Raw genomic sequence first — 27186 nt, forward strand, 5'->3', positions numbered from 1 at the left:
TTGGGGTGTGAATACATCACCTCCCAAATGGGATTAATACTCTGATCAAAGAGAACCCAGATAGGGGATAGGAAAGGTAGCAGAATACAACAATTACTAATAGGGCATTATGTAAAATTGTGGATGTGTAACCGACGTGATTCTGCAATCTGCATTTGGGGTAAAATTGGGGGTTCATAACCCACTTCAATCTAATGTATGAAATATGATATGTCAAGAGCTTTGTAATGTTGTGAACAACCAATAAAAATAAATAAATAAATAAAAAGAGAACCCAGAGAGCTACCTTGGGGGAAGGTGCCATCTATAAACCGATATGCAGCCCTCACTAGATAATAGTATTTGCCAGAATCTGCCAGCACCTGGACTTTCCCTCCTCTATATGTGAAAAACATATTTCTGTTGTGTATAAGCCACCCCATCTGATATTCTTATGGCAGCCCTAACAGACAGGCAGGGTAGAGAGGATGCTGAGGGAGGAAAATCAATTGGAAAAGAGGCATTTTTTTAAAAAAAAAAGTGTTTATTTTTTTATTTTTTATTTTATTTTTTTTTTTTTGTGTGTGTGCATATATGGTACTAGGGATCAAACCCATGGCCTCACACATGCTAGGCAAGTGATCTACTGCTAGCAAACAAAGTTTGTTTAGTCTAAATTAGTTTCTCAATTCCAATGTGAGAACAATCACAATAATACATATTTTTAACTGAAGAGTCTGGCCTGACACCTTGGATGTCAATGTTGATGAATAGGCTACATATAAACACTTCCACCTGAAAGCGACTCAGCATTTACAAGTGGTTATTACTATGAAGGATTGATCAAATTCCAGTAATTCCAGAACACCTGGACACCATTTGTCACCTTCTCCTGCTCTTTCTCCCAGACTTGGTTTCTCCAGGGAGCCTCCCTCAATCACACATTCCCTTTTCTAGGGACTCCAGTCTCAATCTCCACTGAACCAGATTCTTCAGTGGAAGGAATAGGTATAAGCTCCCCAAAGAGATAGGGAGTAGCCAGAGGACAGGAATAGCGACTTATATTTCTTTCTTTCTTTTTTCCTTTCCTTTTTTTTTTTTTTTTTTTTTTTGGTACCAGGGATTGATCTCAGGGGCGCTTAACCACTGAGCAACATCCCAGTCCTATTTTGTATTTTATTTAGAGACAGGGCCTCACTGAGTTGCTTAATGCCTCACCATTGCTGAGGCTGGCTTTGAACTCTTGATCCTCCTACCTCAGCCTCCTGAGCTGCTGGGATTATAGGCGTGAGCCACTGCGCCCAGTGTGACATATATTTCTGTGCTCCCTCCACAGTGCCTGGGGTCAGACCAGACCATAAAATGGCAAAGAGTACATAATATGTGTGTGATAATGTATTGCTTCCTTATAAATGTTTGCAGTGATCTTTTTTTTTTTTTTTTTTTTGCAGGGGGTATGGGTGGGGATAAGCTCTGACACAGGTGGCCTGAGCTCCTCACACCCAGTCAGGGAGGTACCCAATCACGTGTGAGAATGGCTTCCCACAGTATGTGATAATGTATTGCTTCCTTATAAATGTTTGCAGTGATCTATTTTTTTTTTTTTTTTTTTTTTTTGCAGGGGGTGGTGTACTAGGGATTGAACCCAGGGACACTCTACCTTAAGCTACACCTGCAGCTCTTTTTTTTTTAATTTTGGGGACAGGGTCTCCCTAAAATGTCAAGGCTGCCCTTGAACTTTCAATTCTGCGTCAGCCTCCTGTAATCCTTAGCTGGAATTATCGGCATGTGCTACCATGTTCAGCTATTCCAGAACCCAAACGCAGAGGCTTATTGTTTAATAGTTTAGGATTTTACTTCTGCAGGTATCAGCAGTTTGCCTCTGCCCATGGCACATTTTAACTTTGGCCTGAGCCCAAATAGCTCTGCTCTTTGTCTCCATTCTTGGACACTGCTCTCTGGCAGCCTGACAGCCATATAGATGAGCCAGGAGACCAATGTTTAGAGGGTAGAATTGGAACATTTTGTGGGGGGCAATGCTGGGGAATGAACCCAGGGATTTTGAACTTGGTAGACAAGTGGTCTGACACTGAGCTACATCCCCAGCACCAGAACATTTTTTTGAAGGATGTGTTTTTTTTAAATTTTCAATTGGCACATATAATTGAACGTTTATAGAGTACACTGTATACATTATCCAACGTGTAATGATAGAATCGGGGTAATTAGCATTTCCATTTCCTTAAATATTTTATTGTTTCTTTGTATTGGGAGCTGTCAAACTCTACTCTTCTAGGTTTGTTTTTTTTTTAATAAAATATATAATCAGGGCTGAGTCTGTAGCTCAGTGGCAGAGTGCTTGCCTAGCATGTGTGAGATACTGGGTTTGATCCTCAGCACCACATAAAAAAATAAAACAGATAAAATAAAGGCATTCTGTCCATCTACTATGACAAAAAATTTAAATGTATATATTTAAATATATATATATATATATGAAATCAGTTATAAACTGTGATCACTTTACTGTGCTGCAAAACACTAAAACTTATTTCTCCTGTTTTCTTTTGGGGGGGTTGTTTTGTTTTTTGGTACCAGGGATTGAACTCAGGGGCACTCAACCACTGAACTACATCCCAAGCCCTATTTTGTATTTTATTTAGAGACAAGGTCTCACTGAGTTGCTTAGGGCCTCACTAACTTGCTTTGAACTTGTCTGGCTTTGAACTTGTGATCCTCCTGCCTCAGCCTCCTGAGCCACTGGGATTACAGCTGTGTACCACCACTTCTGGCCTAATTGTATTTTTGTACCTGTTATTTACTTCCCTTTATTCCCCTTCTTCCTACCTTTCCAGCCTTTAGTGATCTCTATTCTACTCTCTTCTCCTATGAGATCAACTTTCTTAACTCCCATATTTGAGTCAGAACATGTGACATTTGTCTTTCTGTGCCTGGCTTATTTCACTCAACATAATGTCCTCCAGTTCCATCCATATTGTTGTAAAGGACAGTATTTTATTATTTTTTAAGGCTGAATAGAATTCCATGATGTATGTAGACCATATTTTCTTTATCCATTTGTCAGTTGGTGGACTCCTTGGTTGATTCTTTGTCTTGGCTATTGTGAATACTGCTGCATTGACCATGGGCATGTAGCTCGCTCGCTCTCTCTCTCTCTCTCTCTCTCTCTCTCTCTCTCTCTCTCTCTCGATACACATGAGAGTTTATTTGTCAGAGCTGACAAATAAAGGCACATCCCTCTATAGTGGACGGAGGCCTGCAGATGTCTCTTTGACATTTCATTTCCTTTGGACATGAAAATATCCAAATTGAAATAACTGGATATATTTTATTTTTGGTGCTGGAGATTGAACCCAGGACCTTATGCATGCTAGGCCAGTGCTCTACTACTGAGCTGTACCCCCACCTATTTTTCATTTCTTGAGGAACCTCCATACTGTTTTCCATAACGGCTACACTAATTTACATTTCCATTAATAGTGTATAAGATTTATCTTTGCCCCTCTAAAATTATAACTTTGATAAAAGATTCTGTTTCAGGATTTTAGAAAAGTATGGATTCTAATTCTTTAGATTATTTTTGGAATTCTGAAATGAAAAACAATAGCCTAAGAGCTGTGGATGTAGCTCAGTGCTAGGGAGCATATCTAGCATGCATGAGTTTGATACCCAATACTACCAAAAAAAAAAAAAAAAGTGATGTTATGAGAAATACTAGCCTATATTTCAATTTATTTTTCCTCCTGTGTCTTTTTTATAACTTTGCTAATAAGAGTAGCAATATTTTGCTTTTTTCACATTTTTAGTTGTTGCATTATTGTTGTACATATTGATGGGATTCATTGCTACATATTCATACATACACATGATATAACAATACAATTTGGCCAATATCCCCAGCACTTCTCCCCTCCCTCTCTAACTCACACCCCTTGTTCCCTTTCATCTACTGATCTCCCTTTGATTGCCATGAGATCTGTCCCTACCTTTCTTTTCCTTTTTCTTCTCTAGCTTCCACATATGAAAAAAAAAATACATCCCTTGACCTTTTGAGTTTGACTTATTTTGCTTAAAATAATGGTCTATATTTCCATCCATTTTCCTGCAAATGCCATAATTTTATTTTTTATGGTTGAGTAAAACTCCATTGTGTATATACACCACATTTTCTTTACCCATTCATCTGTTAATGGACACCTAGACTGATTCCATAATTTGGCTATTGTGAATTGTGCTATTATAAACATGGGTATGCATGTATCACTGTAGTTGATGACTTTAATTTTTTAGGATAAATACCAAGGAGTAGCATAAATGGGTCATATGGTTGTTCCATGCTAGTCTTTTGAGGAACCTCCATAATTATTTCCATAATGGTTGTACTAATTTACAATCCATCTAAGAGTATAATAGTGTACCTTTCCCTCCCACATAATCTCCATCATTTATTATTATTTGTATCCTCGATGACTGCCATTCTGACTGGTATGAGGTGAAATCTCAGTGCAGTTTGATTTGCATTTCTCTAATTGCCAATGATGTTGAAGATTTTTTCATATATTTGTTGGCCATTTGCATTTCTTCTTTTCAGGAGTGTCTATTTAATTCATTTGCCCATTTATTAATTGAGTTATTGATTTTTTGTTTAAAGTTTTTTGAGTTATTTATATATTCTAGATATTAATCCTCTGTCAAAAGAGTAGCTAGCAAAGATTTTCTCTCATTCTGTAGTTCTCTTTTCACATTCCAAATTACTTCCTTTGCTGTGAAGAAGTTTTTTAATTTGATGCCATCCCATTTATTAACTCATGGCATTATTTCTTGAGCTTTAGGGGTTCAATTAAGTTGCATAGCTTTTGGTCTAATTCCTAGATCTTGGATCCACTTTGAGTTGATTTTTGTGCAGGGAGAGAGATGAGGATCTAGTTTCATTCTTCTACATGTGAATAATCAGTTTTCCCAGCACCATTTGTTAAAAAGGCTGTCTTTTCTCCAATGTATGTTTTTGGTAACTTTGTCAAGGATCAGATGTAGATGTGTGGGTTTGTCTCTGTGTCTTCTATTCTGTACCACTGGTCTTCATATCTGCTTTTATGCCAATATCATGCTGTTTTTGTTACTGTAGCTCTGTAATATAATCTGAAGTTAAGTATTATGATGCCTCCAGTGTTGCTTCTTTGGCTTAGAATTGCTTTGGCTATTTTGGGTCTTTTATTCTTCCAAATGAATTTTAGAACTGTTCTGTGAACAATGTCATTGGTATTGTAATGGATCATGCTTTTTAATTAAGGAAAATAAAAGCCACTTTGGCACATGGCTCTAACAAAGTTACTCTAGAACCAAATTACTAAGAAAAGGGAGGAAGTTCCCTTTTCATCAGTTGTAATAAAATTCTTAGCATATGTGTAGATTGACATATATTTACTGTCTATTTTTTCTAAAATGCCCAGTTTGGAGCCAGGCACAGTGGTACATGGCTGTAATCCCAGCAGCCTGGAAGGCTGAGGCAGGAGGACTATGAGTTAAAAGGCAGTGACAGCAATTTAGCAAGACTCTGAGCAACTTAGTGAGATCCCGTCTCAAAACAAAACATAAAAAGGCCTGGGGATGAGGCTCAGTGGTTAAGCATCCTTGGGTTCAATCCCTGGCAAAAAAAAAAAAAAAAAAAAAAGCCTAGGTTAGTATGTTTAGGCTAATGATGATTATGCATAAAAAATAAGAATGCTGGCTGTGGGGGCACCACCTGTAATCCCATCTACTGGGGAGGCTGAGGCAGGGGTGGGGGGAATCACAAATACAAGACCAGCCTTGGCAACTCTATGAGATCCTATCTCAAAAAAAAAAATTTTTTTAAATGGGCTGGAGATGTAGTTCATCTGGGTTAAATTCCCAGTAATAAAACAGATTTTTCTTTTAAGAATGAGAGCTTGGTGGGGGCCGAGTGGGGTGGGGTGGGGTTGTAGCTCAGTGGTAGAGTGCTTGCCTCGCATGTGTGAGACCCTGGGTTCAATCCTCAGCACCACATAAAAATAAATAAGTGAAATAAAGGTATTGTGTCCAACTACAACTAAAAAATAAGTATTAAAAAAATAATGACAGCTGGGGGTGCTCAGTGATAAAGCACTTGCCTACCATGCAAGAGGCCTAGGTTTGATCCCCAGACACACACACATACACACACCTGTGCATAGAAAAGAAATAAAGAAAACTAAAAAAGAAATGGAAGGATGTAAATAGTACATACATATTAAATACTAAAAATATTTTAAATATTTTTAGTTGTAGAAGAACACAATGTTTTTTAAAAAAAATTTAAAGTTGTAGATGGACATCATGCCTTTATTTATTTTTTTATGTGGTGCTGAGGATCGAATGCAGTGCCTCACGCATGCCAGGCAAGTGCTCTGCCACTGAGCGACAGCCTCAGCCCCATCTTTATTTTTATGTGTTTATTTTTATGTGGTGCTGAGAATTGAACCCAGGACCTCACACGTGCCAGGCAAGTGCTCTACCACTGAGCCACAACCCTAGCCCCAAATATTAAAAATGTTAAAATGTAAGACAATATAAGATTTAGAAGATAACCTAAGACTAGTTGTTTTTGTATATATTTTTGTTTGTCATTGACAGGAATTTATTTTCCATTTGAAAGGTTTGTCAGAGTGAGTCTATACATAAACACGTGATATGCAAATGTAGATTTCCTGAACAGGCACAAAATCATAGGAAGATTTAGTACAGGAAAAAAAAAACAGACTTGAGCCATGTATCTGTGAACTTCTAGTAAGGTAGATGATCCCACATTCTCCTGCCTTCTTGGGTGTGGGCCACTGCTCTTCAGAAAGGGTCTCAAATGAGATCCATTCACATAGCAACTACAAAGATTCTTTTTTTTTCTTAGTTACAAAAAATGCATAGTTTTTTCAGAACAATTTTCTTCTTTTTTATTGGTTCTTTTTACTTATACATAACATTATGATTCATTTTGACATCATTATAAAAGCATTGAATGTAATTTGCTATAATTCAGTCTACAGTATTTCTCCTTTCCCTTCCCCCTCTTTCCCCCTGTTCCTTTCCCTCTACTAATCTTTCGGCTATTTACTTATAGTTTATTTTTATTTTTGGAGGTATTGGGGAATGAACTCAGGGGCACTCAACCACTGAACCACATCCCCAGCCCTATTTTATATTCTATTTAGAGACAGGGTCTCACTGAGTTGCTTAGTGCCTCCACATTGCTGAGGCTGGCTTTGAACATGTGATCCTCCTGCCTCAGCCTCCCGAGTCACTGGGATTACATGCATGTGCCACTGTGCCCAGCTGTAGTTTTTTTTGTTGTTGTTGTTAAATTAGTGCCTTGCAGATGTACATGATGGTGAGATTCACTGTGCTATATTCATATATGTGCAAAGGAAAGTTAGGTCAGATTTGTGCCACTGTTCTTATCCTTCCTACTCCTTCCCCCTCAATCCCCTTGCTCTACTCCACTGATTTTTTCTTGTCTTTTGATACAGTTCCCCCAACACACACACTTTTCTTTTTTTTCCCTTATGTTAGGGCTAGCTTCCACATTATCAAAGAAACCATTTGACCTTAGACTTTCTGGGTCTGGCTTATTTCACTTAGCATGTTCTGTTCCATCCATTTACCAGAAGATGGCAAAATTTCATTCTTCTTTATGGCTAAGTAATACTTCATTATGTATATATACCACATTTTTTCAGATGATTTGATATTCATTAGCAGGCCAACATTTACAGCATCCAGGCCTAATTCACCATACCCAGTACCAGGGTTAAATGTGTCCAACAAAAATTATTCTGTGTGTAAAATTGACTTTGAAAAAGGGAGATGTTCATTTGAGAAATAGTATTTCCAAGTGCATCATAAATATTGTTACACAGTGAACTATGTGAAATCTTCATGAAAAAGCAAATATATTTGTATGTGTGTGTGTGTGTGTGTGTGTGTGTGTGTGGTGCTGGGGATTGAACCCAGGACCTTATGCATGTGAGGCAAGTATTTAACCAACTGAGCTATATCCCCAGCTCAAATCAAAGTTTAAATGGTAGGGAATTTTGTATTCTAGAATCAGTAGCACTACAATTGGAATAAGCACCAGATTTACAAGAATGGATTTCATAAAGATGAAGACCTACTGTGTGTTGTGTATTTATAGACCTTGCTAACAGTCCTAAAAGCCCATATGCAATACAGGTATTGTTAGCTTGGTTTTACAAATGAGAAAACTGAGCCTTGGAGATGAAATAATGTGCCCAGGGTGAATGATTTGTCAAGTTGTCAGATTGCAAAACCCAAGCTTCACCCCTGTCTCCCCAAGTGATGAGTATTCACAGAAGTCTTTCCATTAGTTCTCTTTACTATGTAAAAAATTACTCCAGAACTAAGCAGCTTTAAACAACTTACATGTATTATCTACAGTTTCTGTGCCTCAGGAGTCTGGTCACAGGTTAAGTGGGTTCTCTGGCTTTGGTCTCAAACAAAGTGACCAGCTGGGGCTTTGGTCTCATCTGAAGACTTGATCGGTAAAAGATCCAAATCCAAGCTGACTCACAGAGTTGCTGGACAGAGGGACTCTGTTCTTTGTCACAGGGGCCTCCCCTTGGGGCATTTCACCACATGGCAGCTAGTTTCATCAGAGAAAGCCAACAACAGGGCCAGAAAGAGTGGCAGCAATAGGGAGAGAGAATGTTACAACTGATAGTGTTTTAGAACCTAACCATGAAAGTGACATCCTGTCACTTTTGTCATATTCCATTAATTAGAAGCTAGTCACTAGGTTCAGCCTACACTCAAGGGGAGGGAATTCCACAAGGGTGTGAACATCAGAAGGTGGGGTCATTGGGAGCCGTGATGGGAGCTGCCAACCACAGTCTTCTTGGCACTACTGTTGATGGTCAGAATGCCTTTATTTTATTTGTTTATTTTTATGTGGTGCTGAGGATTGAACCTAGGGCCTCACACATGCTAGGCAAGTGCTCTGCCACTGAGCTACAGCCCCCAGCTCCTTGGCTCTACTGTTAAATAATTTAATTTATTGTATTTCTTTTTGTTTGTTTGTTTTTTGCAATATTGGAGATCTAGCCCAGGGTTATTCTACAATTCAGTTACATCCCCAGCCCTTTTTAATTTTGTTTTTGAGACAGAGTATCACTAAGTTGCTAAGGCTGGCCTCAAACGTGGGATCTTCCTGTCTTAGCTTCCCAAGAAGCTGGGATTGCAGATGTTGTGCCACCACATCCAGCCTTCATTGTGATTTATTTCTATGAAAGACTAAGAAGAGGGCTGGGGCTGTAGCTCAGTGGTAGAGTGCTTGCTTCACATATGTGAGGCACTGGGTTCGATCCTCAGCACCATATAAATAAATAAAATGAAGGTATTGTGTCCATCTACAATTTAAAAAAAATTTAAAAAGAATAAGAAGATAATAGAAACACCGATTAACTTTGGACCTAAAACATTTTTAAATTTGATAATTTAGAAGATATCTTTTAAAATCAGAGGAAACCACAAAAGGAAGAGAAATAACATCTATAATTTATGAACCAGTAAGGAAAAAATTTAAATGTGTAATGGAAAGATTTAAAAACTTTATTACTCCAACATATAATAGGAAAAAAGAAGGGGAAAGGACAGTAAACAGAAAACATAAGATGGTAGTAATAAATCCAAATACTCTTTGTTTGAAATATTAAACATAGAGGTCATTGGATTAGAATTTGTTGCTGTCATTAATTCAGCCATAGGCTGAAAATATCTAGACAAGAAAATACCTAGAACAAAACCACAAAGAAAATGGAGGGGGCTGGGGTTGTGGCTCAGCGGTAGAGCGCTGGCCTAACCCATGTGAGGCCCTGGGTTCGATCCTCAGCACCACATATAAATAAATAAATAAAATAAAGGTATTGTGTCCAACTACAACTAAAAAATAAATATTTTTAAAAAAAGAAAAAGAAAATGGAGGGATATAATTAGATATGCCAAACAAGTAAGAACCAAAAGAGAGTTGGACCACATCAACTCCTTTTTTTTTTTCCCACTATGGATTGAACCCAGGGGCACTATATCTCTAAGCTATATCCCCAGTCCTGCCCTTTTTATTTATTTATTTTCATTTTGAGACAAGGGTCTCATTAAGTTACCCAAGTTGGTCCAAGTTCTCCTGCCTCAGTTTCCCAAGTAGCTGGTATTATAAGTGTGCACCATCATGTTCAGCTGCTAAACTTCTTTTTAAAAAAGGAAGAGGAGCTGGGGATGTGGCTCAAGCGTTAGTGTGCTCGCCTGGCATGCATGCGGCCCGGGTTGGATCCTCAACACCACATACAAACAAAGATGTTGTGTCCGCTGAAAACTAAAAAATAAATATTAAAATTCTCTCTCTCTCTCTCTCTCTCTCTCTCTCTCTCTCTCTAAATATATATATATCTTTAAAAAAATAAAAAAGGAAGAAAAGTATCAGGCACAGTGACACACACACATATAGTCCCAGCTACTTGGGAAGCTGAGGCAGGAGAATTGTTTGAGCCCAGGAGTTTGAGGCCATCTCAAAAAAACTTTTTTAAAAGATGGCAAGAGAATGAGAAGACAAGTCACAAACTGGAGAAAATATTTGCAAACAATGTATCTAACAAAGGAATGTTATTCAAAATTGCCAAGAACTCTTAAAACTCAACAATAAAAAAATAAATAATCCAATTTAAAATGGGCAAAAGAATATCTGAGTGTGGTAGTCTATGCCTTTAATCCCAGTGACTCAGGAAACTGAGGCAGGAGGATCTCAAATCTAAGACCAGCTTGCCTCCACAAACTTAGTGCGACCCTATCTCAAAATTAAAAATGAAAAGGTCTGGGGACATAGCTCAGTGGTAGAGCACTCCTGAGTTCAAACTCCAGCACCAAAAACTTTTTTTAAAAAATTAAATGTATTAAATTAAATTGAAAAATGGGCAAAAGACACAAACAGACATCTCACCAAAGAGGATGTACAGATGGAAAACAAGCATATAAAAAGATGCTAGGCTGGATGTGGTGGCACATTCCTATAGTTCAGCTACTTGGGAGGCTAAAGCATGGAGGATCTATCTATATAGGGAGAAATTGACTCAAAAATTAAATAGAAAGAACAGAAAAAATAATAGATGCTTAGTATCATGTGTCATTAGGAAATTGTAATTTAAAATAAGATAACCACTAAAAACCTATTAAAATGGCAAAAATCGAAAACACTAGCAACACTAAATGCTGGCACAGTTTGGGAACAACAGGCACTCTCATTCATTGCTGGTGGGGTGTAAAATGGTTTAGCCACTTTTTTAAAACAGAGAGAGAGAATTTTTTAATATTTATTTTTTAGTTTTTCGGTGGACACAACATCTTTATTTTTTTTAATATGGTACTGAGATTAAACTCAGCACCTCGCACATGTTAGGCGAGTGCTCTACCATTGAGCCACAACCCCAGCCCCAGTTTAGCCACCTTGGAATACAATTTTGTGGTTTCTTACAAAACTAAGACCAAATAACCTAGTTAACATACCATATAACAATTGTTTGTTCTCCTTGGTATTTACCCAAATAACGGGAAAACCTATGTCTACATAAAACCACTCATGGATGTATATAGCAGCTGTATTCAGAGTTGTCAAAACTTGAAAGCAACCAAGAGATCCTTCAGTAGATGATTCAATACATAAACTGTGTTATATCCAAATAATGGTATATTACTCAGCACTAAAAAGAAATGAGCTATCAAGCCATGAAAAGACTTGGAGGATGCCAGACACAGTGGCACACGCCTGTAATCCCAGTAGCTCCGGAGACTGAGGCAGGAGGATTGCAAATTCAAGGCCAGTTTCAGGAATTTAGTGAGGCCCTAAGCAGCTCTGCAAGACCACGTCTCTAAATTTAAAAAGGGCTAGGGGTGTGGCTCAGTGGTTAAGTGCCCCTGGGTTCAATCCCTGGGGCAAAACAAAAACAAAAACGAAAACAAAAGCCCCACAAAAAACAAAGACTTAGAGGAAATTTAAATGCTTTTTACTAAGTGAAATAAGCCAGTCTAAAAGGCAACACATTGTATGATTCCAACTATATGATGTTCTAGAAGATGAAAAATTATTGTGACAGAAAAAAGATCAGTGGTTTCCAGGGGTCACGAGGGTGGGAGGGATAAACAGGCAGAGCACAGAGGATTTTTAGGGAAGTTAAAATAGTTTGCAAGCAGAGTGTGGTGGCTCACGCCTGTAATTCCAGCTATTTGGGAGGCTAAGGCAGGAGGTTCATGAGTTCAGGGCCAGCCTCAGCAATTTAGCAAGACCCTAAGCAACTCAGCGAGACTGTGTCTCAAAAAAAATGTAAAAAGGGGCTGGGGATGTCACTCAGTAGTTAAACACCTCAGGGTTCAATCCCTGGCGCCAAAAACAAAACAAAAAATTATGCACACTACTGTAATGGTGAATACATGTCATTTACATACTTGTTCAAATCCATAAAAGGCACACACAATATCAAGGGGCTAGGGATTTGGCTCAATGGTAAAGCATTTGTCTGGCATGTATGAGGCCCTGAGTTGGATCCCCAACACTGCAAAAAGGAAAAAAGAAAAGAAAAGAAACCTAATACAAATTGTGGACTGTGGGAGATAATGATGTGTAATCTCATCATTCATAACAAATGTACCACTCTAGCGGAGGATATTGAAAACGGGGAAGACTGTATATGTTGGGGAGCATGGGGTGTTTGGGGAATCTCTGCACTTTCTGCTTAATTTTGCTGTGAAACCTAAAACATACAATAAAGTTTATTTTAAAACAGAAATAAATTATATTTTAAAAAATAATTTAAAAGAGTGATTCCTTAGTCACTGTACACATGTTTGCGGTCTGAGATTATAATTAAGATACTGAATATAAACAAGGTTATGGTCATGATCAGTGGAAACTATAAGTTTTGTAGCAAACCCCTCTGAAAAAAAAATCTGTGAATTATATATTTGTGAGCACCTAATGAAGATTACTAAATAGACAATAAAAAAGCGGTCTGCTTGTTCTTTCTAAATGTGGGCTCGTTAATGGGTAAAATGCAAGTCCCTCCTCTTTTGTCTCCTTCATCCATTTCTAAGGGAGAAAGCAATTCTTCAATTGTGTTTGATGGCATTTGTTTGACACCATTAATTCTTGTCCCGCAGTGTGTTTTCTCTTCCAGTTCTCAGCATGGGAAAACTAGTGGAACAAAGACAACTCCTGGCCCTGGTGGAGTCTTCTTGGCCTTCTCTTAAATCCCTGGCTTTCTAATTAGGCACAGTAGGAGAGGACCTTTGCTGCCCCCTGCTGCTCCCCAGGGCTTGCCGAGGTCCCGAGGTGCCTTTCACTCCCCTTCTAAGGAAAAGAAACATGTGGGTCCCGCTTTGCTGAAACTAAGCAATCTCTAACCAGTTACCCTTCAATTCATTTCAGAGAGGCCTCCTAAAAGTTGCCATTTGACAATGCCTAGGTGACAGAAGAGGCTTCTGATGCCATCCTCTGGAGGAAATGAATAACCAAACTCAAAATTTGAAATCCAGGGCAGGGGGTGTAGATGGGACTGTAGGCCACATATTGAGATCTCATTGAAAATTTGTCCTTTCAATCAGTTCCTTTACTTAAGCAACTATGATTAGCATCTCCACAGTCAAAATAGAAATACATTACAGGTCTTTAATCAGCCACTGAATTCTACTGCCTGGCTTGGTTGTGGTTTTCCAATGATTTCAAAGAAATTAGAAACTATCTTTCAAAAAATATTTATTAAATACCTTTTTGCACATAGAAGTTTTTTGTTTTGTTTGTTTTGTTTTGTTTTTCTTTGCTTTGTTTTTTGGCAATGTGCAATAGGCATGGCCTCTCCTCTACAGAAATTTATCATTTCAGGACATTGAATTGGTTGCAGGACAATGGGTGGATCTGGAAATCATCATGTTAAGCTAAATAAGATAGACTCAGAAAGACAAGTCTTGTATATTCTCTCTCATATGTGGAATTTGGAAAAATAAAAAAGACAACATGAAACTAGAAGGGATCCAGGACTCATGATACATGCCTGAAATCCAGTGACTCAGGAGACTGAGGCAGGAGATCACAAGCTCAAGGTCAGCCTGGACAATTTAGCAACACCTTGTCTCAAGATAAAATTTTATATAGCTCAGGGGTAGAGTGCCCCTGGGTTCCATTCCCAGTGGGGTACCAGGAAGAAGAGAGTAAAAGGAAGTCTATTGGAGAAGAGGAAGGGGATGGGGGAGGGGAGAATAGAAGGTAGGAGAAGTTGGGGGAGGTATGATATGATCAAAGTACGTTTATATATATATATATATATATGGAAATAGCAAAATGAATCCTATTATTTTGTATAATTAATATGCAATAATAAAGATAAATTTTAAAAATACAAAGAAGTGTTCTATAGAAGTACAAGAAAAAGAGAATAGTTGGATCAATACAGAGCTGAAAAGCTATTTCCCTTTAACAATCTAATCAGAGATACATTTTGGAAACAGGGTTAAGAGATGATAGATAGAAAGCAAGCTGGGTTAATCTCAGCAGCTTTGGAATCTGAGGCAGGAGGATCAGCCAGCCTCAGCAACTTAGCAAGGCCCTAAGCAAATTAGCAATATTCTGTCTCAAAATAATATATAAAAGATAGCTTGGGATGTGGCTTAGTGGTTAAGTGTTCCTGGGTTCAATTCCTGGTACCAAAAAAAAAGTTAGAAAGCAAATAATATTGCCACCAGAGAACAAAAATTGAACAGAAATAGTTCAGGTTAAATTCTTTGTGTTTACTTATTTATTTTGAGGCAAGACTTAGCTATGTTGCCCAAACTAGTCTCAAACTCCTGTGCTCAAGCAATCTTCCTATCTCAGTCCTCTAGTGCTCAGACTATAAATGCACCAGCCAGAAAGAACCTTGTTTAAAAAGACAGCAAAAGACTGGGGATGTGACTCATTGGTAGAGTGCTTGCCTAGTGTGCCAAAGACCCTGGATTTCTGGATTTATCTATCTCCACACCACAAAAAAAAAAAAATAAATAAATAAATAAAATCTAAAAAAAGAAAAGAAAAAAAAAGAAGGAAAAAAGAAAAATTATTTGGGGGCAATGTAGAGATAGCCCCCAGGAACTATGGTCCATTTGTGGGAGCTGGAAAAGTCTGACTGCAAGCAAAGGAAATAATAGAGTTCTTTCTGAAGACTCCTAGAAAAGGTGCTTATAATTCCCATCACGGGTCTTTGAGCAAGTTGACCTTCTTTGGTAGAGAGAAAGCTGCAGCACACCAAGCTCTTGTGTTGCATCTGTAGAGTGAGGGCCAGGTCCTGTGCTTATCTTCTAGGCACAAACTGTGGTTGGTGCTACTGTGGCTGCTGGCACAAGATAAAGCCTGTTGGTCTGGTTCTGTACATGCTTGCTTGCTTACTGACTCCTTTCCCTTCCCTCCCTCCCTCCCTTTCTCCTTTGAGGTATAATTTGCATACCATAAAATTTTCCCATAGTGTCAATCCAATAATTTTTAGTAAATTTTTTTTGGAGGTACTGGGAATTGAACCCAGGGGCCCAGGGACCCAGGGGCACTGAACCACTGAGCCACATCTCCAACCATTTTTTTTTTTTTAAGAGAGAGTTAGGGTGAGAGAGGGAGACGGAGAGGGAGAGGGAGAGGGAGAGGGAGAGAGAGAGAGAGAGAGGGAACTTTAATATTTATTTTTCAGTTATTGGCGGACACAACATCTTTGTTGGTATGTGGTGCTGAGGATCAAACCCGGGTCGCACGCATGCCAGGCGAGCGCACTACCGCTTGAGCCACATCCCCAGCCCTTGAGTCACATATTTAAAAATTTCTATTTGGACAATTGGTATGAAAACTTCAAGCCAGGTGCGATGGCACACTCTTGCTATCCCAGCGACTCAAGAGGCTGAGGCAGGAGTATCACAAGTTCAAATGAAGCCTCAGCGATTTAGTAAGGCCCTAAGCAACTCAGAGAGACCCTGTCTCTGATGAAATATAAAAAGGTCGGGGATGTGGCTCAGTGGTTAAGTGCCCCTGGGTTCAATCCCTGGTACAAAAACAAAAACAAAAACAAAAAACTTCAATAGTGTAAGAATTTTAAAAAATTCTAAAAAGCTTAGAGAAAAAACAAACAGGCCAAATTTAGAAGAATAAGAATCAAAGGGATCTTTATTCATTGGTTTGGAAGAGAAACTAAGAACTGTTTGTTCATTATTTTTCCCCTGATGTGTCCAAGCCCCCAGGCACATAGTAGACACTTAGTACCTAGTTGAAATAGCTGATTAGAGCAGTGTTTTTTTTTTAAAAAAAAAGTGTTTCAAATTGTATTTCAAACAGATACATAAAAGTACAGCCAGGCATGGTGGTGAATGCCTGTAATTCCAGTGACTCCAGAGACTGAGGCAGGAGGATTGCTAGGTCAAGGTCAGGCTCAACAAGTTAGCAAGACTGTCTTAAAATAAAAATAAATAAAATAAAAAAGGACTGGGGTTATAGTTTGGTAGAGCAACCCTGGGTTCAATCTCCAGTGCCATCAGTACTATCTATATCTATCTATATCTGTATCTATATCTATCTATGTATTTATGTATCTATATATAATTAATTTGGTACCACGTAATGTTTTGGTACGTGTACACATTATGTAATGTTCAAATCAGGTTAAACATGCTTAACTGCTCAAAAGTTTTTCATTTCTTTATGGTGAAAACTTTCAAAAATTTTTTTCTAGCTTTTAAAATTTTATAGTATATTATTGTTCTTTATAGTCACCCCAATGTACAATAACACACTAGCACTTCTTACTATTATCTAACTGTAGTTTAGTACCTATTGATCAAGCGTCCCCATCTCTTTCTCCACCCTACTTTTTCTGGCCTTTGATAATCACCAATCTACTTTCAACTTCTATGAGATAAAACTTTTTTTTGGCAGTGCTAGGGATGAAGCCCATAACCTATGAATGCTAGGCAAGTGTTCCACCACTGAGCTATACCCCCAGTTCAAGATAAACTTCTAAAAATTCCCCACATGAATGAGATAATGTGGCATTTGTGTTTCTGTGCCTGGCTAATTTCACATACCATAATGAGCTCTAGTTTCATCCATGTTGTCACAAATGATACAATTTCATTCTTTTTATGGCTGAATAATATTCCTTGATGTATATGCACCACATTTTCTTCATCCATTCATCCATTGATGGACACTCAGGTTGTTTCCATTTCTTTGCTACTGTGAATAGTGCTGCTATGAATATAGCAATGCAGGTGCCTCTTGAACATACTGATTTCATTTCCTTTGTATATATACCCAGTAGTGGGATGCTTGGATCATATGGTAGTTCTATTTTTAATTTTTTGAGGAACCTCCATACTGTTTTCCAACATGGCTGTACTAATTTACGTTCCCTCCAATAGTGTACAAGTATTTGCTTTTCTCTACATCCTTGTTAACACTTGTAAAACTAGCTTGAAATCTAGGTCTTCATCACTGACCAGTAAACTTGCAAGAGTAAGGACAAGATATAGTTACCATGGGGGCTAGGGACGTAACTCTAGGGGTAGAGTACTTGCCTAGCATATTGGAGGTCTTGGGTTCAATCCCCTAGTACTGAAAAAAAAATATATATATATATATAGTTACCATGGGACTGTGAGGATTCCATGATTACTACTCAGAGCCCTTATGTCCCAGAGAATGTACTCCAGTTAACAGGAGGGAAAAAATACAGAATGAATACAGGATTCAAGGGTCAAGGTGGTGGTCACCTGTAATCCCCTCGTGGTGGTGTGGTAGACTGGGAGCTACAGCTTACTGCCCAGCATCTCCAGAGAGGATTGGACTGCAAATAATGTCCTAGGAAGGGAAAAGATCAAAATGAAAAAGTCAAATTTTCTTGGATTGATTTAGGGATTTTTATTCCTCTCCCTCGGTATCTTGGAAGTTATATTTCGTATTCCTGTTACTTTAACATTTATATAGGATTCTTAACTGAAACCTGCATTTTTTTTTTTTACCAATAACTAAAGTCACTTAGTCAACATTTGGGAGGTTTTTGATCCTCCAGCTTCTGGATCAAAGCTATTGTCTGCTTTTTTAAAAATTCTTAGTTGCAGATGGATAGATACTTTTATTTTATCCAGTGCTGAGAATAAAATCCAGTGTCTCACCGTTTCCAGGCAAGCACTCTATCCTGAGCCACAATCCCAGCCCCCTATTTTCTGCTCTTAAAACATCAGATAGCCAGGTGCACTGGTGCAGGCCTGTAATTCCAGCGCCTTGGAAGGCTGAGGAAGGAGGATCGCAAGTTCAAAGCCAGCCTCAGCAAAAGTGAGGCCCCAAGAAACTCAGTGAGACCCTGTCTTTAAATAAAATACAAAATAGGGCTGGGGATGACGCTCAGTGGTCGAGTGTCCCTGAGTTCAAGTGGTCGAGTTACTCCCTCAAAAACAACAACAACAACAAAACATCAGATTATACATATCACTTTAACAAGAACAGCTTCATCTTAGGACACTTCCTCTCCTAACTTTTGTTTTGGAAGTTATATTTTTGGTAGTTTAATTTCCAGCTTGTTGTCAAAAGTGTAACAATTATATATTAGTGTGGCTGGGGTGTAGTTCAGTGGTAGAGCGTTTGCCAAACATGCATGAGGCCCTAGGTTCCATCCCAAACACTGCAAAAATAATCAAGTAAAACTGATTTATACTTTTAAAATTGCAAAATATAATTCACAAGTGACTGAAAAATTACATATATTTAAGTATAGAAGAGAAACAGTATGAACCAAAATGATATGTACTGGTAAATCCAGTTTTACATTAGTGAGAAATTATTCTTAGGAGGATATTGGTTATGTGTGCCATTTATTTCTACAATGAACTTCCTTTTTTCTTTAGCTCTGGGGACCCAACCCAGAGCCTCACTCTACCAGTGCTATACCCACAATCCAGGTTCCTTCTGTTTTTTAAAAACCTTCAAGTGGCATGGATGACGTGTGTGTGTGTGTGTGAGAGAGAGAGAGAGAGAGAGAGAGAGAGAGAGAGAGAGAGAGAGAGAGAGAGACTGTGTTGAGGGGAAAGGGGGGACTGGGGATTGAAGCAGGGGCATTCTACCACTGAGCTACATCTCCAGTCCTTTTAATTTCTTATTTTGAGACAGTGTTTCACTAAACTTCCCAGAGTGGCCTCGAACTTGCAATCTTCCTGCCTCAGCCCCCAGAGTAGGGATTATAGGAGGCTCCATGACAATTTTTATTTGTTTGATTTTCATCTACTCTGGATAGAACCCAGGGCTTTGAGCATTTTAAGCAAGCACTCTACCAATGAACTACACCCCCAGTCCACTTTTAAATTTCAAGACAGGGTCTCAATCTTTGGGAGATTTTTGATCCTCCAGCCTCAGCTTCCCGGAGTAGCTGGGATTATAGGCCAGCAGCACCGCATGGTCAAGGATGACTTTTCTAATGAGAAAACACTATTTCTCAAAGAAAAGGGTGGGGGCAGAGGGAAGGAAACAATGGAAGGCTATTTAACGGTGGCAGAAATGGCTCTTTTTCCAGAAGCAGGTCCTATAACCATAAGGCAAACCGGTCCTCCCTCTGACTGGGACTCACACACACACACACACACACACACACACACACACAAGCACACACACTGACTCATGCATTCAGGCGCGCACTCTTGCACAGATGTACACCTGCATGCTCCTACGGATGTGTGTCCCTTTGTGTGAGCATTGTATAGTGCACACTGATGAATCATCCGGTGAGTCCTGTGAGAATCTGATCTAAATTGCTATGTCTTGTTAAGCACCCCAACAAAAATTCCCTGGAGTCTTCTGAAAACAGACTGTGGGGTCCCTGCCATACAGTTTCCAATTCAGTGGGTCTGGGTTGGGGTTGAGAATGTGCATTTCCAACACCTGTTTCCCATTGATCCACCTGCAGCTGGCCTGGAGACCCCCCCACTTGTGAATCACTGGCTTAGTGTAAGAGTCAGCAATTGGAGGAGGACGGCCCAGGAACTTGTAGCTCGGTAGCAGGAAATGCCTTCCTTTAGCCTTTAGGTTCTGGTACTGGTTGCCTGCTCCTAAGACTGTGCCTCCTCAAACTGACAAGTTGACTACACAGGACAGTTGCTGGGATCTAACATGGAACGATCGAATGCAGATTTACAAAGTATAAGTAGAGCAGAAATAAAATTCTAGAAATGATGTCTGAGGACAGATCGCAGTTTAGACCTCAGAAAGATTTCAAATTCAAAGAAACAAAGCTGCAGCATCCAGGAGCTGCTCCCCCGCAGAGCAGAGGGCATGCAACCTGTTTTTCTGCCTTCCTGGTACCTGATTTTTTTTTTCAGATCCAAAGGGCGGGAGGAGAGCGCATACACTTGGGGGAGTTGGGTGAGGGTTTTGGGGTATTTCTGGAGCAACACTGCCATCAAGAGGAATCTGTGAGGGGCTGGGGATGTGGCTCAAGCAGTAGCGCACTCGCCTGGCATGAGTGCGGCCCGGGTTCGATCCTCAGCACCACATACCAACAGAGATGTTGTGTCCGCCAAGAACTAAAAAATAAATATTAAAATTCTCTTCTCTCTCTCTCTCTCAAAAAAAAATTAAAAAAAGAGGAATCTGTGAGAGTAATCCTAGCAAGTCAGGAGCCTAAGGGCTGGAGTGGAGGATCGCAAGTTCAAATCCAGCCTCAGTAATTTAGGACCTATGTAACTTAAGAAGATCCTGCCTCAAAATTTTTTTTAAAAATAATGATAAATGAAGGGTGGAGGATATGCCTCAGCGGTCGAGCACCCCTGAGTTGAATCCCTAGTACAAAAAAAAAAAAAAAAAAAAAAAAAGGAATCTGTGAGAAAGTTTCAAGCCATAGGGTCAAATAAGAGGGGCCTGCAACATTAGAAAAGAATGCCTCGTAGTATCAATTCCAGAAGCCCTGTAGAAAGATCCAGAAGCCAACGTGGTGATGATTCTACTGATTAAAGATGGGATCAATTGCCAGGTGCAGTGGCACAAACCTGTAATCCCAGCAGCTCAGGAGGCTGAGGCAGGAGGATCACAAGTTCAAAGCCAGCCACAGCAAAAGTGAGGCTAAGCAACCCAGTGAGACCCTGTCTCTAAATAAAATACAAAATATGGTTGGAGATATGGGTCAGTGGTCAAGTGTCAAGTGTCCCTGAGTTCAATCCCAGGTACCCCCCCCCCCAAAAAAAAAGATGGGATAAATTGACTGGTATGAACAGGTAGGTTCACATGCCCTTTTTGCTGTTTATTTACTGTTTGACTCTAGACATGTTACTAAAGCTCTCTGTGCCTCAGGTTCTTCATCTGTAAAATGGGAATATTAATACTTTACCTACTTCATGGGTGGTTGTGAGGATTCATGAATAATGTGGAATAAAGTATTTTGTTCAAAATAAAGTATTTTGAACACATCTGCTTGCTCTGGCTCAAGAAGCTCTTTGCCATTCTCTCAGAAATGACATAGAACCCAAGGTCAGTTGTCCACAATCTATATTTGGCCAGAAATTATCTGGCAAATCTTGCTTGATTTGTTTTGAAGTTTTGTTATGTGTGTGTGTGTGTGTGTGTGTGTGTGTGTGTGTGTGTGTGTGTGGTGCTGGGGATTGAACCCAGGGCCCTGTGCATGCGAGGCAAAGACTCTACCAACTGAGCTCTATCCCCAGCCCTGTTATTGTTGTTTTTATGTTGTTCATTTTGGTACCAGGGATTGATCCCAGGGGCACTTAACCATTGAGTCACAAAACCAGCCCTTTTTATTTTGAGTCATGGTCTTGCTGAATTGTGTAGGGCCTCGCTAAGTTTCTGAGGTTGGCTTCAAACTTGCAATCTTCGTGCCTAAGGCTCTGGAGTCACTGAGATTACAGTCATGCACCACCATGCCTGGTCCTGATTGTTTTTCAAGATGGGATCTTATTCTGTTACCCAGGATGGGCTCAAACTCCTCATCTCAAAAGACCCACACACCTCAGCCTCTAGAGTGCTGGGAATGCTGGAACAAAGTACATACATCACCCTGCCTGGCTCAGTTTCTTTTTCTGTTTTTTTTTTTTTTTTTGTTGTTGTTCTGGGAATGAAACACAGGGCCTTTTGCATACTAGGCAAGTGCTCTGCCACTCCCAGCTCAGGAAGGTTCTCAATCCACAGGGAAGAGCCATTGTAATCTGGATCACAATGAACCCAATGGGGCCTCCATTCTCCCAAGGTGAAATGTACTTGGCACCCATTTCAAGGCTTTCAGACTGTGCAGGAAACCATTACAATAGCAGGCCCAGGACTGCTATTCTTTGATAGACCTGCTCACAAAGATTAGCCCTTGGCAGTATTAGGGACTGTTGTCTCCCACAATTCATATGTTGAAACCCTAACCTCCTGTGCGACTAGATTTGGAGACAGGGCCTTTAAGGAAGTAACTAAGATTAAATAAGATCACAAGGGTAGGTCTGTAAGTGGATAGGACTGGTATCCTTATCTGAAGAGGAAGAGACATCAGAGGGGTCTCTCCCTACCCTTACACATATCACTCAAAGGCCATGTCAGGATACAACAAGGCAGCTATCAGCCAGCCCTGTGCATACCTGTAATCCCAGAGACTCAGAAGGCTGAGGCAGGAGTATCTCAAATTCAAGGCCAGCCTTGATAACTTAGTGAGACTCTGCCTTAAAACAAAATAAAATAAAAAGGACTGAGTAGAATGCACCTGGGTTCAATGCCAATGACACACACACACACATACACACACAAAATCATAGCTTTGAGTATCACTATATGCTGAGTCCTGAGTCATGATAGTGAATCATCAAACCTAAGTATGGTCTTGGGGAACCCCAACACTGAGTCTATTATTTTTTTCTTTTTAGTACCAGGGGTTAAACTTAGGGGCACTCAACCACTGAGCCACATCCCCAGCCCTATTTTGTATTTTATTTAGAGACAGGATCTCACTGAGTTGCTTAGCACCTCGATTTTGCCAAGGCTGGCTTTGAACTTGCGATCCTCCTGCCTTAGCCTCCTGAGCTGCTGGAATTACAGGCATGCGCCACAGCACCCAGCAGTCTTTTCTATATAGTACCATGCAACTCATTTTTTTTTTTGTTTCAGAATACTGTAATATTTTAATCTTTGGTATAAAGGTTAAAAGAGAAAACTTTCAAAAATAATAGCTAAAGTAATTTGTTAATTTTTTACAGTGCCTCAAGAATACATTGTTAAAGGATGGCTTCACTGTTGAATCCTTCAAATAGTTAGAGAATCATTACTACCAATATTTCTCAGACTCTTCCCAAAATCTGAAGGACAGAGAATGTTGTCAAACTCAATGAGGCCAACACAACCTTGACTCCAGAACCTGACCAGGACACTACAAGAAAGGAAAATTACAGGCCAACCTTCCTGATGAACATAGACACAAAAATCTTTAACAAATAGTAGCAAACCAAATTCAACAGTACATTAAAAGGATTTTCTCCATGATCGAGTGGGATTTGTCCTAGGGATGCAACATACACAATCCTATGAATGTGTTATACCCCATTAACAGAAAGAAAAACAAAAAAAAATATACGGTCATCTAAATAGATGCAGAAAAACCATTTGTTAAAATTCATCCTGTTGTGATAGACTCTTACCAAATGAAGTACAGAAGGAATGCACCTCAACACAATAAAGAGTATATATGGCAAGTCTATAGCTAACATTAAACTCAACAGTAACAGAGTTGAAAGCTTTTCCTCTAACATCAGAAATAAGATCCACTTTTGGGCTGGGGATGTGGCTCAAGTGGTAGCGTGCTCGCCTGGCATGCGCGGGGCACTGGGTTCGATTTTCAACACCACATAAAAATAAAATAAACCTATTGTGTCCTCCTAAAACTAAAAAATAAATATTCAAAAAAGAAATAAGATCCACTCTTTCCACTTCTATTCTAAGAAATTCAAAAGGAAAATTTTAAAAATCCAAATTGGAAAAGAAGAGCTTAAATACTTCCTTTTGGCAGGCAAACTAATCTTTTTTTTTTTTTTAAAGAGAGAGTGAGAGAGAGAATTTTTTAAATATTTATTTTTAAGCTTTCGGCGGACACACATCTTTTGTGGGTTTTTTTTTGTATGTGGTGCTGAGGATCGAACCCGGGCCTCACACATGCCAGGCAAGTGCGCTACCGCTTGAGCCACATCCCCAGCCCAAGTAAACTGATCTTGTGTATAGGAAACCTAAAGACTCCAGCAACAGACTCTTAGAACTAATAAATGATTCGAACTTACACATTCAGTAAAGTTATAGGATATGAAATTGACATACAAAAGTCTACTAGTGTTTTTATGCTCTTAAGAAGTTTGTAAAAAAGAAACCAAGAAAACAATCCCATTTATAATACCTACCAGAAAAATAACACCTAGGAATAAATTTGACCAAGGGTGAGAAAACTGTACTTTGGAAAGTATAAAACATGGATGAAAAAAGTTAAAGAAGACACAAATAAATGGAAATAAATGATACCATGTTTATGGATCAGAAGAGTTATTGTTAAAATGTCCATGCACCTAAAGCAAACTATGGATTCAATGTAATCTGTATTTAATTTCCAATGACTTGACTTTTCACAGAACCAGGAAAAAAAGAAACCCCCCAATTTGTATAGGATAAAAAAAAAATCCCTGAAGAGCCAAAATAATCTTGAGCAAAAAGAACAAAGTTAGAGGCATCACAATATCTGACTTCAAAATATACTACAAAACTGTGGTGATCAAAACAGCATGATAGTGGAACTAAAAAAGCATATAAACCAAAAGAATATAGTAAAAACCCAGAAATAAACCCACGGATTTACAGTCAATGGATTTTTGACATAACAGGGAAAGGAGAGTCTTCAGTTAACAACATTGGGAAAACAGATATCTGTCCATGTGCAGAACAAAATTAAATTCTCTCACTATGTATAAAAATCAACTCTAAATGGATTAAAGATTTAACATATAAAATATCAAGCATTGAAACACAGGGCAGAATCATTGGTCTGGGCAATGCCTTTTTAAAATTTATTCTAATATGCTATACACGATGGCAGAAGGCAATTCATTTCATATTACACATATAGAGTACCAACTCATTTTCACAGCCCTTCCATGAATCACTTTATTGCCTGTATTGGTGCCAGCTCCTTCAGGGCAGGTCCTATCTTAGTCACCATTGTGTTCCCAGGGCATGACACTGTGTAGGCTCCCAGTAAATGCTTGCTTAGTCTTATAGTATGTCAATGGGAAGCAGTCTATGTACCGATAAACACGTAACCAGATTAGCTGGAAGAATAGCAAGTATAACTTGTTTGCCAATTTAATTACAATTTTTAATTATAATTTTTAAATACAGTTTTTTTCTTTTGGTACTGGGGATTAAATCCAGGGTTGCTTAACCACAGAGCCACATTCTCAGCCCTTTTTATTTTTTATTTTGAGGCAGGGTCAAAAATTTGCTTAGGGCCCCACTAAATTGCTAAAGATGGCCTTGAACTTTCAATCCTCCTGCCTCTGCCTCCCAAGTCACTGAGAGTACAGAAGTGCACCATCATACTCGGCTAAACATAGTTTTATATTTTTAAATATATCTAGTAATTCATGGCTAATAAGAATTATTTGGCAGCAGTTGGGGGTCTTTAAAATGATACACACTTAGCTGGGCATGGTGGTGCACACCTGCAATCTCAGTGACTGGGGAGGCTGAGGTAGGAGGATCACTAGTTCAAGATAAGCCTCAGCAGCAATTTAGCAAGGCCTTAAGCAATTCACTGATACCTTGTCTCAAATTTAAAAAGTAAAAAGGGCTGGGGAGGATGTGGCTCATTGGTAAAATCACTCTGGGTTCAATCCCCTGTATTAAAAAAAAAAAAAGATACACTCTTTTGATTAGCAAAATTTAGGACATACTGTAGTCCCCCCTTATTCACGGTTTCACTTTTCTAAAAATTTATTTATTTATTTATTTATTAAATTTTAATTAGGTATATATGACAAAAGAATGCATTTTGATTCATCATACATAATTGCAGCACAACTTTTCATTTCTCTGATTGTACACGATGTATTGTCGCACCATTTGTGCAGTCATACATGTACCTAGGGTAATAATGTCCATCATATTCCACCATCTTTCCTGTCCTCATACACCCTCTCCTTCCCCCCCCCTTGCCCAATCAAAGTTCTTCCATTTTCCCCATGCCCCCCCTACACTTAGGGATTAGCATCCACTGATCAGAGAGGACATTTGGCCTTTGGTTTTTTGGGATTGGCTTACTTTGCTTAGCATGATATTCTCCAACTCCATCTATTTATCTGTAAATGCCATAATTTTATTCTTTTTTAAATGCTGAGTAACATTCCATTGTGTATATGTATCACAGTTTTTTTATCCATTCATCTATTGAAGGGCATCTAAACTGCTTCCACAGTTTAGCTATTGTGAATTGAGCTGTTATAAACATTGATATGGCTGCATTGCTATAGTATGCTGATTTTAAGTCCTTTGGATATAGATCAAGGAGTGAGATTATTGGGTCAAATGACATGTAGACCAATGGTAGACTAATGGTACAGAACAGAAGACACAGAAACAAATCCACTTAAATACGGTTATCTCATACTAGACAAAGGCACTGAAAACATGCATTGGAGAAAAGATAGCCTCTTCAACAAATGGTGCTGGGAGAACTGGAAATCCATATGCAGCAAAATGAAACTAACTCCCTATCTCTCACCATGCACAAAACTCAACTCAAAGTGGATCAAGGACCTAGGAATTATACCAGAGACCCTGTGCCTAATAGAGGAAAAAGTAGGCCCTAATCTCCATCACTTTGGATTAGGCCTCAACTTCCTTAACAAGACTCCTAAAGCACAAGAAATAAAATCAAGAATTAATAAATGGGATGGATTCAAACTAAAAAGCTTATTCTCAGCAAAAGAAACAATCAATGAGGTAAAAAGAGAGCCTACATTTTGGGAGCAAATTTTTGCCACACACATGTCAGATAGAGCACTAATCTTCAGGATATATAAAGAACTGAAAAAAAAAAAAACTTAACATCAAAAAAAAAACCCAAACAACCC

At 38.9% G+C, this 27186-nt stretch overlaps 1 protein-coding gene across 1 annotated transcript in view; it reads right to left on the reverse strand.

Moving 5' to 3' along the window:
* The window catches only part of WDR13 (WD repeat domain 13), a 66341-nt gene that overhangs the window by 10833 nt on the left and 28322 nt on the right, over positions 1-27186 (reverse strand). The gene's annotated exons all lie outside the window — the stretch shown is intronic.

Source organism: Spermophilus citellus (genome assembly GCF_964194105.1).
Source record: "Spermophilus citellus genome assembly, chromosome: X".
Classification (NCBI taxonomy): Eukaryota; Metazoa; Chordata; class Mammalia; order Rodentia; family Sciuridae; genus Spermophilus; species Spermophilus citellus.